At 45.3% G+C, this 17,725-nt stretch overlaps 1 protein-coding gene and 1 long non-coding RNA gene across 11 annotated transcripts in view; one reads left to right on the top strand and one right to left on the bottom strand.

Moving 5' to 3' along the window:
* Window positions 1-236: 236 nt before the first annotated feature.
* LOC132366140 (uncharacterized) lies at window positions 237-14,675 on the bottom strand. Of its 3 annotated transcripts, none has more exons than XR_009503373.1 (3): window positions 14,477-14,675; window positions 777-905; window positions 237-692 (listed from the first exon to the last, which is right to left on the bottom strand). It is a non-coding gene; the product is annotated as an uncharacterized LOC132366140 (long non-coding RNA). The 3 variants fall into 3 exon arrangements; XR_009503375.1 differs by lacking the exon at window positions 14,477-14,675 and adding an exon at window positions 13,278-13,387; XR_009503374.1 differs by lacking the exon at window positions 14,477-14,675 and adding an exon at window positions 4,694-4,774.
* Window positions 12,520-17,725, top strand: part of ELF2 (E74 like ETS transcription factor 2) — a 93,824-nt gene continuing 88,618 nt past the window's right edge. For 3 of the 8 annotated variants that reach the window (XR_009503372.1, XM_059923613.1, XM_059923610.1), the window contains exon 1: window positions 13,641-13,870. The gene's annotated coding sequence lies outside the window, so the exon portion shown is untranslated. Of the gene's footprint in view, window positions 12,552-13,036; window positions 13,149-13,640; window positions 13,871-17,725 lie in introns of those variants that run through there. The other 5 variants (XM_059923616.1, XM_059923615.1, XM_059923612.1 and 2 more) reach the window with 4 other exon arrangements.

The raw sequence follows: 17,725 nt of genomic DNA, 5'->3' as shown, positions 1-17,725 counted from the left end.
GTCTCTGTTTTAAAGTATTTTCCCACACTTTGCTCAAAATTGTTGACACAGCAAGGAAGTTCCCTTCTTATCATTTATGTCTGCTCTCATAGTAAAAGTGGTCTGCCTGGCTTTGTAGGCAAAATGCTCTACTGTTTGACTTAAAAATGTTTTTTTCTTATTTTCCCTCCATTTTGTTTAAAGGTGCATAATTTTGTAAATAAGCTACCTTTATCTTACTATTACTACTAATGTAAACCAGATGGGATTGGGGCCTTCCCACCCTTCGGAGACTTAGGAAAACTGGGTGCTGGCACCCACGTAATTTATGGACTGTGCGAGTCCAGAGCCTGCTTTGAGATCTCTGTGACTCCCTGGAATCTTGCTTCCTCAGGGCCCCCTGTGCTGCTGCCTTAGGCAAAGATGGACGTCAGGAGCGCTCTTTCCACTGTTTCCACTGAGTTCCTTATCTGCCAAGTACTGTGTGAGGTTAATCACTTTGCCAAGGGTTTGTGAGGTCGCTGGTCGGATGCATCTCACAGGGCACAGCCAGCTTTCTGTCATCTCAACAGCTCCACCTCCCCAAAGCCCTCTCCAGCGCAATCAACAAATCCCTCTCCTTGTTCTAGGCTGGACAGTGCTTCCTCACACTTAGGTCTCAGCTTCCAAGCAGGCTCACCATGGAATTTTCCCAACAGAGGTGGGTCTCATTCCTAAGAGAAAAGATCACACCAGTTGCTAGGAGAATAATGTTTTCCCATTTGTTAAACTAAGACAGAGGAGTATTTGACACCTACCTGGGTCAACAGAGCTCTATCTGGCTGACACCTCTGTCATCTCATTCACTGGAAAGGTTATTTCAGAGAAGCTGCTGTCTGAGAGTCGCCCTTTCTCTCGTTCCATGTGGTCCCTTTGAAAGATGTGAGCTGCAAAAAGGGAAAAACCTTCCTAATAAGTACACATATGGAAAGAATTATCTCTGATAATGGAGTCTTTTATCTTTATTTTTAAATTAATTTTTACTGGAATATAGTTGATTTACAATGTTGTGTTAGTTTCTGCTGTACAGCAAAGTGAATCGGCTACACATAAACACATATTGACAATGGAGTCTTTTAACTAATAGACTCTAGTCCTCTCGTCACGTTAACTTCCTGAGCATCATGTTTATTATTCGTCACCAAGGTTTTGAGGTCAGTTGGTATTATTATCTTTATTTAAAAGACAGGAGACCTAAGATAGAAAAAAAAATTGTGATCAGTTACGAATCTAGGATTATATATTTCTTGGTGTCCTGGAATCATTTCCAAGGTGGTTTCAAACCACAGAACATGAATTACTAGTTTTAAAGATCAGTTTTTATGGTACAAATGTCCTCAGTAAAACTCAGAGAAGCCAAAGTCAACATTTACCCCCAAGTAATTCACATTCCAACTCTGGTACGTGAATAAGTCCTTATTCAGGAAGTTCTTCAGCGCCCCCTGGGGGAGTTCTTGCGATGAAGAGTTGTGCCCAAGATGGTAAAGACGGTTTCAGAGGGTAGGAGAGCCATTCAGGTATTCATGAATACACACTTCGTTTATTTCTTTATGAACTTGTAAAAATTAAATCAATGTAACAGTAATTTGGAGGGGGGAAACATTATCTGATTTTCGACTATCTTTTGAGTGACATATACACCAGGCACTGTTTTTTTTTTTTTTTAAAAGGAATTCCTTTATTTTTATTATTTATTTATTTATTTATTTTTGGCTGTGTTGGGTCTTCGTTTCTGTGCGAGGGCTTTCTCCAGTTGCGGCAAGCGGGGGCCACTCTTCATCGCGGTGCGCGGGCCTTTCACTATCGTGGCCTCTCTTGTTGCGGAGCACAAGCTCCAGACGCGCAGGCTCAGTAGTTGTGGCTCACGGGCCTAGTTGCTCCGTGGCATGTGGGACCTTCCCAGACCAGGGCTCGAACCCGTGTTCCCTGCATTGGCAGGCAGATTCTCAACCACTGCACCACCAGGGAAGCCCCCAGGCACTGTTTTGAGTCACTGCAAGGACACAAAGTTGTGAAAGATAATGTCCCTGCCCCCAAGAAACTTGCAATAGGGAGGACACAGTAGTGAAATGATAATAATTATAATAATAATACCTAACCCTTACAGAGTACTTGCTCTGTGATAGTAAGTGCTTCTCATCTATCTTTTACAAGCAGCAGAAGAAAGTAAGACAGAGAGATAAGTAATAATAACAGGTAATATTTATAGAGAACAGACTTGTGGTTGCCAAAGGGGAGGAGAGTGGGGGAAGGAAGGACCGGGAGATTGGGATTAGCAGATACAAACTAGTATATAGAGGATGGATGAACAACAGGGTCCTACTGCATAGCACAGGGAACTATAGTCAATATCCTGTGATAAACCATAATGGAAAAGAATATGAAAAAGAATACATATATACATATAACTGAGTCACTTTGTTGTACAGCAGAAATTAAACACAACATTGTAAGTCAACTGTACTTCAATAAGATTTTTTTAAAAATTTTAAAAATAGGTAATATTTATTGAGCCCTAACATATGCCAAGACACTTTTCTAAGTGCTTTATATATATAAGATCATCTAATTTTCATTGAAAACCAAGAAGGTAAATAGTATTATTTTACAGGTTAACTATCAATAATTTAACCCTTACAACAAGCTTATTAATTGGGCCTTATTACTGTTCCTTCTTGCAGATGTAAACTGAGGGGTAGAGAAAATAAGTGATTAAATAACTTGGCCATGGTTACCTATCTAGTAAGTGGTGGAACCAGAAATCAAAATCCTATCACTGGTGCATTTAATTTACAGGAAGTCAACCATATGCACTGAGACTCAGAGAAGAATTTAAATGGGGCGTCACACACTTCTCAGCTGTCACACGCTTTGGAGGGATTGTGTTATGGGAGACGAAGAGCTGCCCTGGGAATTCCCTGGCGCTCCAGCAGTTAAGACTCAGCGTTTTCACTGCTGTGGGCCTGGCTTGGGGAACTAAGATCCCACAAGCCTCGTGGCACAGCCAAAAAAAAAAAAAAAAAAAGAACTGTCCTGCTCAGTTCCTTTCACAGCTTGGACATTTCGCCAAGCCACGGGTGACTTCAGCTTTGCAGTGATGAAGGAGAGTGCCGTTGACCTAGGGAGAGCAGTAACTGCTCTCTAAATTGGCACCTTCTTAGGAAATTTCGAGAGATTTTTTGCACTATAACATTTTTTGTCCTTGCTCGCTGACTTTGGAGCCGAACTCCTGTGTAAGATGTAAGGCTGCTGTATACAATGATGATAAACTGAGGACAAATATAGCATCACTGAGGATGTAAGAACCAAAAGCTATGGTGAGTCAAAGCGGGGCAAAAATCGCACTTTGTTTGGGGGATGGAGGTTTGTTGGGAACTCAGGAAAAACTTCCTGGAGGAGAGGATATTTGAGCCAGACCCTGAAGGATCTGTAGCTTTGACAGCCAGAGCGAGAGAGCAGTTTCGTGTAGGAGGAGCGTCCTGAGCGAAGGCAGAGGGGTGGGAAAGTTCAGGGCGTGATCCTGAGCAGCCCGCTGTGGCTGGAGTGAGGCCTCCCTCAAGGAAGGCGGTGGGAAGTAAGCCTGAGAGCCGCCGTGGGTCCTGGCACAGAGGCTTCTGTAGGGGAGGGAAAAGTTTTCCTCTGCCCTCTTAGGCTCCCTGGCTGGGTCTGAAAAGGAAACTGACAAAGACAGACTAACAGGGGAAAAGTATACACATTTATTTAATATAAGTTTTACAGTACACGAGAGCTTTCATACAGAAATGAAGACCCAAAGAAACAGACCCGAGTGCTTTTAGGCTGTGTGGGATGAGGAGTGGACAGTTGTGGAGCTGGATGACTGGGTAAGGAATGGAAGGTAATTGTAAGAAACTAGGGGAAACTTAGCAAGGCCTCTGGTTATTATTCCTCTTGGTGTCCCTTTGTCGTTGGAGATAAGATGCTCCTTTCCGAGGGACACAGAGAGGGTACCTCTCACAGGAGGGTTTTACGGCCTGCTTCAGGAAAGAAGGGGTGGGAGAGAGTCAGAGTGACCATCTTGCTTCTGCTATTTAATCAGACTCCCTCGGCTTACAATATTCAATACCATATTGAATATTTTGGTGCCGTATTTTGGGGCAGTGTGTCCTGAACCCCACCACCTTCAATGCCAAGTTGATGAGTCTATCCTCAGAGGTTCTGAGCAATGACACCAGGGCTCTGCTACAGGGAGATTAATCTGGCAGGGATGTGTGAAACTAACTGGAATTGGGAATAGCATTTAGCAGACTAGTTACAGGTCTAGTGTGGTAATCTGGGAAAAACGGAATAGAGACTTGTAGGAGATAATTTTGGTTTGCAAAAAATGGGAACCAACTTGATGTAGCCTAAGGTGAAAAGGAGACTATGTTATAAAGGAACTGAGTGATTCAGAGAACCTTGGGGCAGGTGGGCAGCTGGGCCTCAGGTTAACGACATAAGCTCAGGGCCTCTCACTTAAACTGACTGCTATGGGCCCCAGTAACATACTCACATGGTCAGGTGTTTTGTAAAATCTGTTGAAGTAAGACATTTCAACCACAGTTGGTTAAGATCACTGTCTTCTCTACCCACTCACTCCTGGATTCTGCACCAGCCCCTGCTGGCTGTTTTTTCTCTTGGGAGAGGGTTAGAGGCAGGGAAAGCTGCCTCACCTTACCTGAAGCTGTGGACTACTTCAGTGTTCTGCAACAGTTACATGTTTCCTTTTTAGGCTCCTGTGTCAGATGAACCATCTCTAATCCTTAGATGGAGCATTTAAACACACCTGCCAACTTGGATTTCTCTTTAGGCTCTCCGTATAACAAGACAGTCTGTCCACTGTAAAACTGTTCAAGCCTTGCAGCCTGGGTACAATGACAAGATATAAAACGTTTGAAGATTCGGAAGAGAAACTCATATACAAACAAGCTGTAAAATATTTATTCAAAAGGTTCATAAAGTTTGAGTGTGCATTTTAACTGTAATTTGAAAAGACATTTTGGAACATTTCAAGAGAACAAATAAGAACTAGATTCCTGAGTTGAATAGATATGAAGGGTACCTTTTTATCATTTTAAAATTTATGTATTGAATTTGTCTATTTGTTTTTGAAAATATATTTTTTATTTAGATAAAAATTAAAGGACTATGAGACAAAAGTGATAAAGATGATGGTTACATCAAAAATAGAAATTCAAGATCATAATTTCAGATCATACCAAAGCAAACATTCAAAGGAAAAGATAAATTTGAAAATAAGTAATGAGGAAGCTTTGGATTATACCAGAGTTGACAGAGAGGAATTAATTATAGGAATACATTGGCAAAATATGTAAATACATGGCTGGCATTACCTTAAATAGTGACATCCATAGAGAAAACATAAGACTCATCATCACTACTCACTGAACATCAAACAGCAACTAATTTTTTTTTTGAGGTCCAAGAGGCTTTTAAAAAAGTTTTATTGAAGTATATTTGATTTACAATGTTGTGTTAATGTCTGCTGTACAGCAAAGTGACTAAGTTATACATATATATTCTTTTCCATTATGGTTTATCAAAGGATATGAAATATAGTTCCCTGTGCTATACAGTAGGACCTTGTTGTTTATCCATCCTATATATATTAGTTTTCAAATAGCAACTAATTAATGAGTGTTTTCAAGTCAAAGACTATCTAAGATTAGTCACTGCGTAAGAAAACTGGAATAAGCTGCAATCTTACTTCTATATGAAAGAAACGTGATAGAAGTTCCTGCAAATTGAAAACTATCCTAAAACTTATATGACATTATCAATAACAAGATATGAGGCTAATAGAAACTCTTCTAAAGTAGCAGTAATAAAAACCAAATTTTAATATTCTAAGCTAGAGGAGAAAATTAATTCTTTCCATTCTCTCCGTAAAAATAATACTGCAAAATCATCACAGGAAGAAACGAGAGAGTATGTGGCCAACGAACGCAAGAAAATTATTTTAGAGGCGTGTCAGGCAGTTGATTAATTAAAAATAGTACAGTATGTTTTAATTTTCCTTCTCCACTCAGGCAACCCTATAAAAATGCAGACTTTGTAAGTGGGCTCTGGAATTCTCTAGCAGAATATAAGCCACTTTGGCGCTTGTTGAATTGTAAACTGTGCTCCTTTGCCGACCTCGAATCACAGGAGAGCACAGAATGGGGAGAAGCCAGCCCGACCTCGCCTTCGGCCTTGGAGATGACGTGGAGGAGAAGGTACTATTTGTGAAAGCCAGCTTTCCTCCTTGAAAGGCGGACAGCAGTCCCTACTGCAAGGCCCAGACTGGGGGTTTCACGTGAGTTCATCCGGGCAGGCTGGGGAAGCCAAGCAGAGTGTTGGGAGCAGGGAGCCTGGACCCAGCCGCTTAGGTTTCCTGCCTGGCTCCGCTACTCACTTGCTGGTGGTCTTGGAAAAGCTCTTCTACCCCTTCAGTTGCCTCAGTTTCATAATCTGCAAAATGATGATAGTCCCTTCCTGATTGGGTTGTTATGAGGATTAAAAAAAAAAAAGATTAAGAGAAAATACACGTTTGATCAACCCTACCTATTAAGATGGTGCCAGATTTCCAAAGCATTTTGTTGGTATTTAGGACTCTGATCACGTGTAAGTACTGATATTATCAATGACTGTACTTATTCGTAGACTCGTGAATATTAATTTGAACCACAGAACTATTTTTATTTCCCTCTCTCCTTTACGTTATGGGAGTTTCCAGTCTTCCCTATAGGTTCGCAGTATCTTAAAACTCTCAATTCCTCTGCCCATTTATTCCATTCTTTTCTGTCTGGGATTCACATTTTAATTATGGTTCTCCTGTGACCTTTTATCCTCCGTATTGATTGGCTTCTTATCGTGGCCTTAAATTTCCCTCTTTCTTTTTGCTTAGCAGTCAATGTCATCAGCAGATATGGAAAGCCTACTCAGACACAATGTGGCAGACAGGAAGAACAGGATACAGGAGCCGCAGGGCGGAGTAGAGGGAATATGTTGGCAACCAGCGGAAAAGGGAGTGTCTGGAGAGGGAGATAGGGAATGCGGCCAGAAACACTCAACCATCCGCAGCAGTGCCTGCTGTTAGGCAGAACAGGGATGCCAAACAGAGGTGAATAGAGCTGCCAGGTGGCAGCAGTACCCGACGAATCTGGGGTGGGGAATGGGACATGAAGCTGGTGTCAAGGCTGAATCAGAGGGCAATACTTTTCATCCGTGATGTTTGGACATGAACAGTTGAAACAAAGCTGCATTTTAGATGTACGTGGTCAAGAGCACAGGCTCTGGAGAATTCAATCTCCAACTCCACTGTCTACTGTGTAACTTTGAACAAGCGGCTTAATCTCTCATAACTTCAGCATGAACTGTAGGATGGGATACTTACACAGAATTCATAAGATTTTTTTTTTTTTAACATTTATTTATTTGGTTGTGCCGGCTCTTAGTTGCGGCTTGCAGGCTCCTTAGTCGTGGCAGGTGGGCTCCTTAGTTGTGGCACGTGAACTCTTAGGTGCGGCATGCATGTGGGATCTAGTTCCCTGACCAGGGATCGAACCCGGGCCCCTGCATTGGGAGCTCAGGGTCTTAACCACTGCGCCACCAGGGAAGTCCCAGAATTCATAAGATAAATAAACACAAAGTATCCAGTGGTATACTAATAGGGGCCAATATTATAGTTATTGTTGCTGTTATTGTTTACTACTACTAAAATAATGCTTCCCACTCTGATTAGCTGACCAGTAGGAAAAATCCCCAGAGAGGAAAGCAAATAAATAATGGGAAAAGCAAGGCTTTTGGTGTGCTTTTCTGATCTTTAGGGTGACCCAGGAAATGAATGGAAAGAAAAATTTCTATTAACTCATTTTGACTTAGCAGCATGGAAGAAACAGCTCAATGTCCTTGAAAACTAGTCAGCCTGCAGATACGGAAATTTATTTCAGATCTTTCTCCATGGAAGATATTTATCTTTGTGTTTTAATTAACTACTATAGCATTTATCCTGAATTTTATTAAGAAACCAATTTCATTCAGAAATTTTAAAGATTAACGTAATCTTAAATCACTAATAAAATGTCTTCATGTACATTTCATTTGGACTTTTAATTTTATAACAATGGAGGCAAAATCTGCTTACAAAAATTGGTTTTAACATGGAAAATATTAGAAATCCTAACTAGAATAAAGTGTAATCCATCTTAAACACTTCAAATATTTTTAAAAAGCAATAAAATGTTCTTTTTTAAAAAAAATATTTTTGGCTGCGCTGTGTGGCATGTGGGATTCTAGTTCCCCAACCAGGGATGGAAACTGCGCCCCCAGCATTCGAAGTACAGTGTCCTAACCACTGGACCGCCAGGGCAGTCCCAAAATGTTCTTTAAAAGTAATTTATTTGTGGATGGAGTTAATACAATGCTTCCAACTAAAGCACTATTCTAAAGAGACGACTGTTTTTTAAATATATCAAGAACTTAAATTATGAAATGACATTAAGTACTTATTTCACTAGAAAACATTACATGGCAAAATTACACCTGCAACTCATGATGATTTGGCTTCCTTTCTATATTAAAAACTTTAGGGGCTTCCCTGGTGGCGCAGTGGTTGAGAGTCTGCCTGCCAATGCAGGGGACACGGGTTCGAGCCCTGGTCTGGGAAGATCCCACATGCCACGGAGCAACTGGGCCCATGAGCCACAACTACTGAGCTTGCGCGTCTGGAGCCTGTGTCCCGCAACAAGAGAGGCTGCGATAGTGAGAGGCCCGCGCACCGCGATGAAGAGTGGCCCCCACTTGCCGCAACTAGAGAAAAGCCCTCGCACAGAAACGAAGACCCAACACAGCCAAAAATAAATAAATAAGTGAAATTCTTTAAAAAAAAAAAAAACTTTATACTTTCTGCTTGTTTTACCTGATTGCATTTGACGGTACAAATGTCATTCTCAAGAATTGTTTCATTGGATTCTGGAAGCTTAACATGTTCCTCCAAAATTATTTTGGTTTTCATCATTCTCTCAGGCAGGCCTCTTATAACTTGTTTAATATACAGTGTTTAAGAGATTCTGACTCATAAAAGGCAAGATGGTACCTAAAACAAAATGTGAGTTTGGAGACTGGGTTCTTTTGCAGACCCAGAATATGGGAGAGTTATGAGTGATTATCTTTGGAGACACCCAGAAAGGGGCGGTGAGAGGTGTGGATACAGTGGCTCATAAATAAGGTAGGTTAACACCATAATATAACTGGATAGTTGCCCAGAACCGCTTATTCTTTAAAGAGAGACAAAAGAAGAGATTTTTCTGGCTGTCCTTATAAAGTCTACACGGTTGTTGGTAATCTGGGATTTGCCCACCTGCAATGAGGGAATCCAACAAGTTTAAAGACTGTGTCAGTCACTCAAAATTCACAGCTGTGGCAGGGCCTTGTGACACACGGCTTCCAACATGGCCCTACTGATACTCATCTTCTGGTGTTCATGTCTTTCGTGTAGTGCCCTCCCACGCTGAGTTAGGACTGGTTTGTATGACCAATAGAACAGGGCATAAGTCGTGGTGTATGACTCCCGAGGCTGGTCAGAAAAGACAGCATGGCATTCCTTTGTTCTCTTGGGTTACTCACTTTGAAATGTTATAAGGGAATAGAGCCTTATTTAATCAGCTATAACTTTATCAGCTATAAAGTGCTCAAGGATTTGCCCAGAAAGAGAATTTCCAATTTGGGAGGGACAAATGATTTATTGGCTACCACTCAGAGAATTTAGTCTTCTCCTTCATTCCTCGTGTTGCGTATCACTCCCACCCTTAAGGCAGGTGCTAAAGGGTCCTTCTCCCACTTAACGTTCTGATATAAAAGTGGGGACAACCTCTTCCCTTGGTTAGCCTATCATACTGAAGACAGGCTGAGTAGTCCTAGAAAGAAAGATCTTAAAAAGAGACTTTCTTAGATAATTAGAAAAAACAAAAGGGAAATAAACAGAAAAATACAAAATTACTCTACTTAGTACATATATTATATAATCTCACTAATATTTGGTCTATATATATATATGCACGTATATGTACATAAATGCATAGAAAAAAGTCTGGAAGCTTAAATGCTAAACTATCATTTATGGTTACCCGTGGAACAGTGGAGGTATGGGATGGCTGGGTATGTGTGGAGGGTAAGGCATGGAAAGAAAAGCAGAGAAGGAAAGGAGACTTGGCTTTTTTAAAAGTCTATTTTGTATTATCTGAAAATTGATGATGGGAATGTATCAATGAATCACTTGTATAATTGAAAAATGAACTGTGTAATATAAAAAAACAGAAGCAAAAGCAATCTAGTTACCACATAGAGCTCTCCTATTCTGTGATTATTCTAGGACTACTGGCCACATCAGCCCTTTCCTCCTGAATTCTTTAGAATGCTTTGCTACAAACTTTCTGGGTTTCTTTCTTCACTGGCTTCCACAAGGGATGTGTCTTCCAAGACCCACTGTCAAAGAGCTACCTCAGAGACATCATGTTTGGCACCTTCAAGGTCAAGAGAGCAGATTATGGGACTTCCCTGGTGGCGCAGTCGTTAAGAATCCGCCTGCTAATGCAGGGGACATGGGTTCGAGCCCTGGTCCGGGAATATCCCACATGCCGCAGACCGACTAAGCCCGTGCGCCACAACTACTGAGCCTGTGCTCTAGAGCCCGCGAGCCACAAGTACTGAGCCCGCACCTGGAGCCCATGCTCTGCAACAAGAGAAGCCACTGCAATGAGAAGCCCGCGCACCGCAACAAAGAAAGCCTGCGCGCAGCAACTAAGACCCAACGCAGCCAAAAATAAATTAAAAAAAAAACAAAAAAAATCCGATTGCTCCATTTCCTATTGCACCAGTCAATGACAGCAACACTAATTCCGGGTAGCAAACCACCCCAAAACACAGTGCTTAAAACAACAATTTTTTTTTTTTTGCAGGTCACTGGCTTCAAGCTGGGGATGTCTCTCATCCCCATGTCTCTCATTCTTCTTGTACTAGCAGACTTCCCAGGCATGTTCTTCATATTGTGAAAGGCAGGTGTGAGAGAGGCAAGCAGCAACATGCAATACCTCCTAAGGCCACGCTCAGAACTGTCACACTACAACCCATATTCCTTTGGCCAAAAGCAAGTGGAACGATCTCAGCCCAACCTCTGTGGAGTGGAGAAACAGTCTGTCTCTAATGAGAGGAACTACAAAACCACATTTCAAAGGGCGCCGCGCATGGAGCAGTGAAAAATCGGAACACTAATGTTATTTACCACTGTTTCTTCCTGGGACTTTCCAGCTTACTTCCAATTGACGGTAGAGGAGATACATTTCTTCTCATGTTAGCTGCAAACAGGAATGATTTGACCCAGCAGGTGAGATCTGTTCCTAACTATAGAAATCAGGCGATGTTGTTGCATGCTCCTTAATATACCCTGCTAGGGTCATGGAGATGCAGTAGTACTGATTATTAAGTCCTTACAAATATCAAAGTGGACAATGGTTCCCTTAAGTGATAGGGTTTTTTTGGTTTGTTTTTTGTTTTTTAACAGGAAATAGGGGATTAGGAATACTGCCCTAGAAAGGGTGCTGTTTGTAGTATCCTGTTTAATGTGCATAAAAGGTTTCAATGTTGTAAGGCTTTATAAATTCTTTAGTTCAGAAGAGTGGCAAGAGTCGCTATGTTTTACAACTCAGGAATCCATAAAATTTCATCAGAGTTAAGGGGATCTCTCTGACTAACCCTATTTGCTACCCAGATTTCCCCTACGTTTAAAAGGAAAAATCTCTTACGAAAGGAAGTACCCAGAGTTGCTTTTTAGGATAGGAAAGAAAGAATCCCCCTCCCCCCCCCACCCTGTCTCCGCTCCCCGGTAAATAAACAGGCATTATTAGCTTTAAAAAAGAAAGAGATCATTAAATTCTTCGGCTCTTCAGAGACTTCAATCAGTAGGGCCTTTGACGTCTGAGCCCTACTCTAGGGTTATCTCCATGGTTCCCACGTCACTTTCAAGAACAGATACCACTTGTATTCCTCAGGGTTTCTTCTTCGCTCAGGACAGGCTGTAGAGCCGCAAAAAGAGTGAGTCTGGAGCCGGGAAACGAACCTGGCGAATACTGCGCCGGGTCCACCGGAGGGCGGCTGCAGGAGCCCGAGAGGGGACCAGAGTCGGTCCCCACGCGCACCGGGACAGTCACTGCTCTTTGTTAAACAAATACAAGCCAGTGCGGCGGCGGCCAAGTGTAGTGGTGGGGGAAGAGATTGAGGCGTTTGTGTGCAGAACTGGGCGTAAGAAAGATCATTAATGAGGCGTTCCAAATGCACGACAACCCCGGGCACCGTGTCATTGGCTTTTGTGCACTTGAAGGCGCGTGAGTGCCCTGCTCAGAGGTTCCCCTTTGTGTGAAAGTGGGGAAACGAGAAGCGTGCGGCTACAGTTGGGTTTTCATTTTCGAATTCGCAGGCACCAAAATACTCCCGCGCTCACCCACTCCCTCATTCTCGCACCGACGGTCCTCGGACTTGAGGTACTTCTCCGTCCGTCGCCGACCGAGCGAGCAGCGACAATGGCCCGGGGCGGGCGCCCGCAGCTCTCGGGGCAGAGCCAAGGGACCGCCCGCCGCGCTCCGCAGCTGCGCGCTGAGCCCCGCCGCCCGCCCGTCAGCAAACGCGGGCACCAACCGCCGCGCGGCCCGGCCGTTGGGCGGGTGGTAATTTCTGGGAATGGGGCGGGGTCCGCGGGGGTACAAGGCCGGGCGTTTGCAAGCGAACAGGAGGAGGAGGAGGAGGAGGAGGAACGGGCGGCGCGGAGGGGCGCGAGGCGGCCGGGGCGGGGCTCCACGAGCGTCACGGGCCGGGGGCGGGGCCGGGGGCGCGCTCCGGCCCGCCCGCGGCCCCACCTTCTACTTAGCCCAGGCTTTGGAGTCGAGACCGGAGAGACCCGGGCTAGGAGTTTCAACGACCTCCGACCCCCAGTGACTGTCAGGCTGCCCTAGTGCAGAGCCGTCCCTTGAGCAGAAGGGCGGGAGTCCGGAGCTGGGGTTGGGGTGACAGCCGGCGCCCGCGAGGGACCTCAGAGAGTGGCGAGGGTGTGTGCGTGCGCTCCGGGCCGGCGGCCGCTGCAGGTGCACGCGCGCCCCTACACGCCTGCCCGCGCTCGGGAGCCCCCGCGCCAGTCCCGGGCCGGGGCCGGAGTCGGGAGCAGGATGGGGGAGCCCCGAGCAGGGAGCGGGACAAGTGGCGAGAGTCTTTACCTGAGAAGGCGGGCTTGGGAGAAGTTGGGGGCTACAGGGCGGGCGAAATTCGAGAGAGCCATCGAGGCCTCGTGGGCGGGTTGGTGGGGGCCGAGGGCGGCGGGGCCCCACGGGGTATAAATAGCCGGCCCGGGTTTGACAGGCGCGGCGGTGACTGGCGGTGCCGCCCCCCCTCGCCGCGTGGGGAGGGGAGGAGCGCTCGGAGCGGGCGGGGTTGGGGAGGCGGACTCGACTGTCCTGTTGGCGGCGGCTGGAGGCCGAGGGGGAGGAGCCGAGGCGGGGGGTGGAGGGAGGGGGCCGGGAGCGGGGCGAGGGCGGGGGCCACCATTGCTCCCCGCGCCGGGCTCAGTGTCGCCGCCGTCGCCTCGGCGGTTGGGAAGGGTGGTCGGCGGGGCGGCGCGGGCGGGGGGCTCTGCGCGGGGCGGCGCGCCGCTGTTTTGTCTCCTCCTCTCCCAGTGGAGCGGCTCGGGCAGCCGGGGAGGCCCCGGCTCCCTCCGGACGCCCGGCCAACGGCGGCGGCGGCGGCGGCTAGTCCGCGGCCCTGCCGGGAGGGAAGGCGACGCGGCGGTCTTCCCGGGCGACGCGGAGAACAGGTAAGAGCGCGCGGGCCGCCGAGGCTGGTGCGAGGGAGCGCGGAGGGTGCGGCGAGAAAGCCTCGCCGTCCCGACTGCCACCGCCTCCCTCCGCGCCCCCGCCCCGCGCCTGTGTTGTTGGCTCCGGGGTTTGCGGAGGGTTTTCCGGAGGCTGTGGCGGTGACACCGGCCGGGAGCTGGGGAAGGAGGCTGAGTGCCCCCGGGCAGCGGTCGGGGAGCGGGACTTGGAGAAAGGGGAAGGCGGGCGGCGCGCCCGCCCGCGGAGAGCGCGGGGCGCCGGGCAGGGCTGCGCGAAGAGGTTACGGACCCCGGCGGGGGGGATGGGCCGCGCGCAGCTGGTCTCGCAGTGTTTACACCGCCGCGCGAGTCACCTCTGCCGAGAAGCGGACTGAACTGACCCGCCTTATCCCGCGAGGAGGCCAGGGCGGGGGTCCGGCTCCGGAGGAAGCGCGTCCTGGGAGGGTCGGGGAGGGCGGGAGGCTGCGGCCGGCGCCGGGGCAGGGCGGCGAGCCCGGGGCGGGACCTGGGAGGCTCCGGCCGCGTGGGGTGGCGTGGAGGGCTGGAGACCAGTTTCCTTCCCCGTCGGGCCTCATCGCCGCCTCTTACCTTTCCTGCCCTCCGCTGTTAGCTGGCACGGCAGGTTGTACGCGGTCATTCTTTTATTCTCGCTCTGCACGCCGGCCCCCTGCTGCCACTTCCCCCTATCCCCCCGGGAGTGGGGAGGCTGGGCTCTGATAGGAATCTGCTTTTTAAACAAAACAAAAACGGGCTCTGTAACACGCGCGTCCAGTGACCGCCTTCTGGATCCTCTCTTCGCGAAGCTGGCCCTCAGGGACCTTGCTCCTGGATGTTGGCGGGGCGGCGGGGTGGGGGGGGGGGACGCGGGAGGAGGACGGTGAGGGCTCGACCAGGGCTGGTACTGACCGCCCGAGCAGCTTTGCGAGCTTTGCGAGCAGGGCAGCCGAGTCCCCTCTTGCTCTACTTGGGCATTTTTATTCCATGTCAATAAAGAAAAATATTCCACTACCCCAGGAGTAATCCGGATTGCATAGTTTCTAGTGTTTCCCATGTGCCAGCATCCCGGGCTCTCTTTTTTCTAGGAGCTGGCTACGGTGCAGAATAGCCTTTCTTTACGTTCTTAGTACTTTTTAAAGGAGTAAGAGGGGAACACTTTATTGTAAAACTGAATTTCACCCCCTTTTTTGTCTTCATGAACGTTTATTTCAGCCGTGTGGTTTAAATTTTAATCCGGTGACGATGGAACAGTAATCTGGTGTTTGGTAATCAGATTTGCCTTTTCTTTTTATCTGTGGGTCTGTATCGAGAGATAAATGATGTACTTTGTCTAGTGCCATAATCACAGGATAGTGACAGAATGCACAGAAGAATGTATGCTTTACTAAGATAGGTTTGGATATTTGAGCTTCAGAGTTTCTTCCTTTCTTCCAAAGGTAGAATGACTTTATATAAGACTGGAAACTATTGAATTACATTTAAGGGGTTTAGGAATAAAGTTTAAATATGATGTAATACAGTTTACACAGTGAGCTCATATGAATATTATTGAGGTCTCTCCTAGTAAACACACGAAGTAGAAAACTGATATATCTTGAGCATTTGAAATTTGAAAATTTAATATCAATCTGTTTTTTAAGCTTAGTGACTGAACTAATTGCTTTGATAAATCATTGCTTTTCATTTCAGACACACAAACTCATTTACGAAATAATCACAGTAGGTTGGAAAGAATTTGTAACTTTGAGATTTTTCTGTCCTAAGTAGATAGGTGGGTAACTGCAGCTGTGGTAGGGCCTTACCAGCGCTGATGGCTTCACCTGCTCACAGATCGTACACCGAGGTTTATGCTGTTGTTGTTGGTAACAGCTTTATTGAGATATAATTCACCTACCATTTGATTCACCAATTTAAAGTGTACAGTTCAGTGGTTTTTAATATATTCACAGAGTTGTGAAACTATCACCATCATCAGTTTTAAAACATTTTCATCACCCCCCAAAAAGGAACCTCATACCCATTAGCTGTCACTCTCAATTTCCCCACAGAACCCCCAGCCCTAGGCAGCCGCTAACTACTTGCTGTCTCTATAGATTTGCCTACTCTGGACATTTTCTATAAATGGAATCATACAATGTGTGATCTTTCATAATTGCATTCTTTGATTTAGCATAATGTTTTCAGAGTTCATCCTCATTGTAACGTGTCATTATTTCATTTCTTTTTACTGCTGAGTAATGTTCCATTGTATGGATATACCACATATTATGTATCCGTTAATTAGTTGATGGACATTTGAGTTTGTACTTTTTAGCTATTACAAGTAATGCTGCTACGCACACTTGTGTACAAGTTTTTGTGTGGATATGTTTTCATTTCTCTTGGATATACACACTTTTTTTAAAAATTAGCTTTTTGAGTTATCATTTAATACCAAAAATTAATCCTGAGTGAAAATTCAATGATTTTTTAATAAATATATTGAGTTCTTAAATTATCACCACAAGCCAATTTTAGAACGTGTTATCACTTCTGAAAATTCTCTCTAGCCTGTTTGCCCTTAACCCTTATTCTCACTCCTGGCCCCAGGCAACCACTGATTTGTGTTTCGTTTCTGTAGATTTGCCTTTATCTTTCGTATAAATGGAAACGTACCATATGTAGTCTTTTGCATCTGGCTTTTCACTTAGCATAGTGTTTTGGAGAGTCATCCATATTGTAGCATGTGTCAGTATTTTGTTCCTTTGTATTACTGAATAGTATTTTAATGTGTGGTTATACCATATTTTGTTTATCTGTTGACCAGTTGACGGGCATTTGGATTGTTTCCAGTTTTTGACTGTTGCAAATAATGAAGCTTGAAAGTTTGAGTGCGAGTCTTTATGTGGACATATGGTTTCATTCTCTTGGGTAGATGCCTAGGAATAGAATTGCTGGGTCATCTGTTTCACTTTTTAAGAAGCTGCCAAACTGTTTTTGAAAGTGGCCTTACATTTTATATTCCTAACAGTGATGTGTGAGAGTTACAGTTTTTTCACACCTTTGTCAACACTTGTTATTGTCTGTCTGTTTTATTTTAGCCATTGTACTGGGTGTGAAGCGTTTAAGTCATTGTGATTTTAATTTGCATTTTTCCTAAAGATGTAAGGTGTTAAGTAAGCATTTTTTCATATGATATTCATTCATATATCCTTTTGGGTGAAATAGCTATTCAAATCTTTTGCCGGTTGTCTTATTATAATTGAGTTATAAGAGTTTTTTATACATTCTGGATGTAAGTCCTTTCTTACATACATGATTTACAAATATTTTCTCCCAGTCTGTGGCTTTTTTCTTTTCTTCATTTTTTTTTTTTTTTTAAATTTATTTATTAATTTATTTATGGCTGTGTTGGGCCTTCGTTTCTGTGCGAGGGCTTTCTCTAGTTGCAGCGAGCGGGGGCCACTCTTCATCGCGATGCGCGGACCTCTCACTATCGCGGCCTCTCTTGTTGCGGAGCACATGCTCCAGACGCGCAGGCTCAGTAATTGTGGCTCACGGGCCTAGTTGCTCCGCGGCATGTGGGATCTTCCCAGACCAGGGCTCGAACCCGTGTCCCCTGCATCGGCAGGTAGACTCTTAACCACTGCGCCACCAGGGAAGCCCCTCTTCATTTTTACTGGAGTCTTTTGAAGCACAAAAGTTTTAATTTTGATGGAGCTTAATTTCCCAATTTTTCTTTTATGGATCCTGCTTTTGTTGTTTTAAGAACTCTCCCTCATCCAAGATCTTGAGGATTTTCTCCTTTGTTTTCCTCTAGATATTTTATAGATTTTGCTGGTATATGTAGATTTGTGATCT

Source organism: Balaenoptera ricei, chromosome 5, assembly GCF_028023285.1.
Source record: "Balaenoptera ricei isolate mBalRic1 chromosome 5, mBalRic1.hap2, whole genome shotgun sequence".
In the NCBI taxonomy this organism is placed as follows: Eukaryota; Metazoa; Chordata; class Mammalia; order Artiodactyla; family Balaenopteridae; genus Balaenoptera; species Balaenoptera ricei.
The sequence above is the reverse complement of the archived record's forward strand: the minus strand, read 5'-3'. Positions and strand labels throughout refer to the sequence as shown.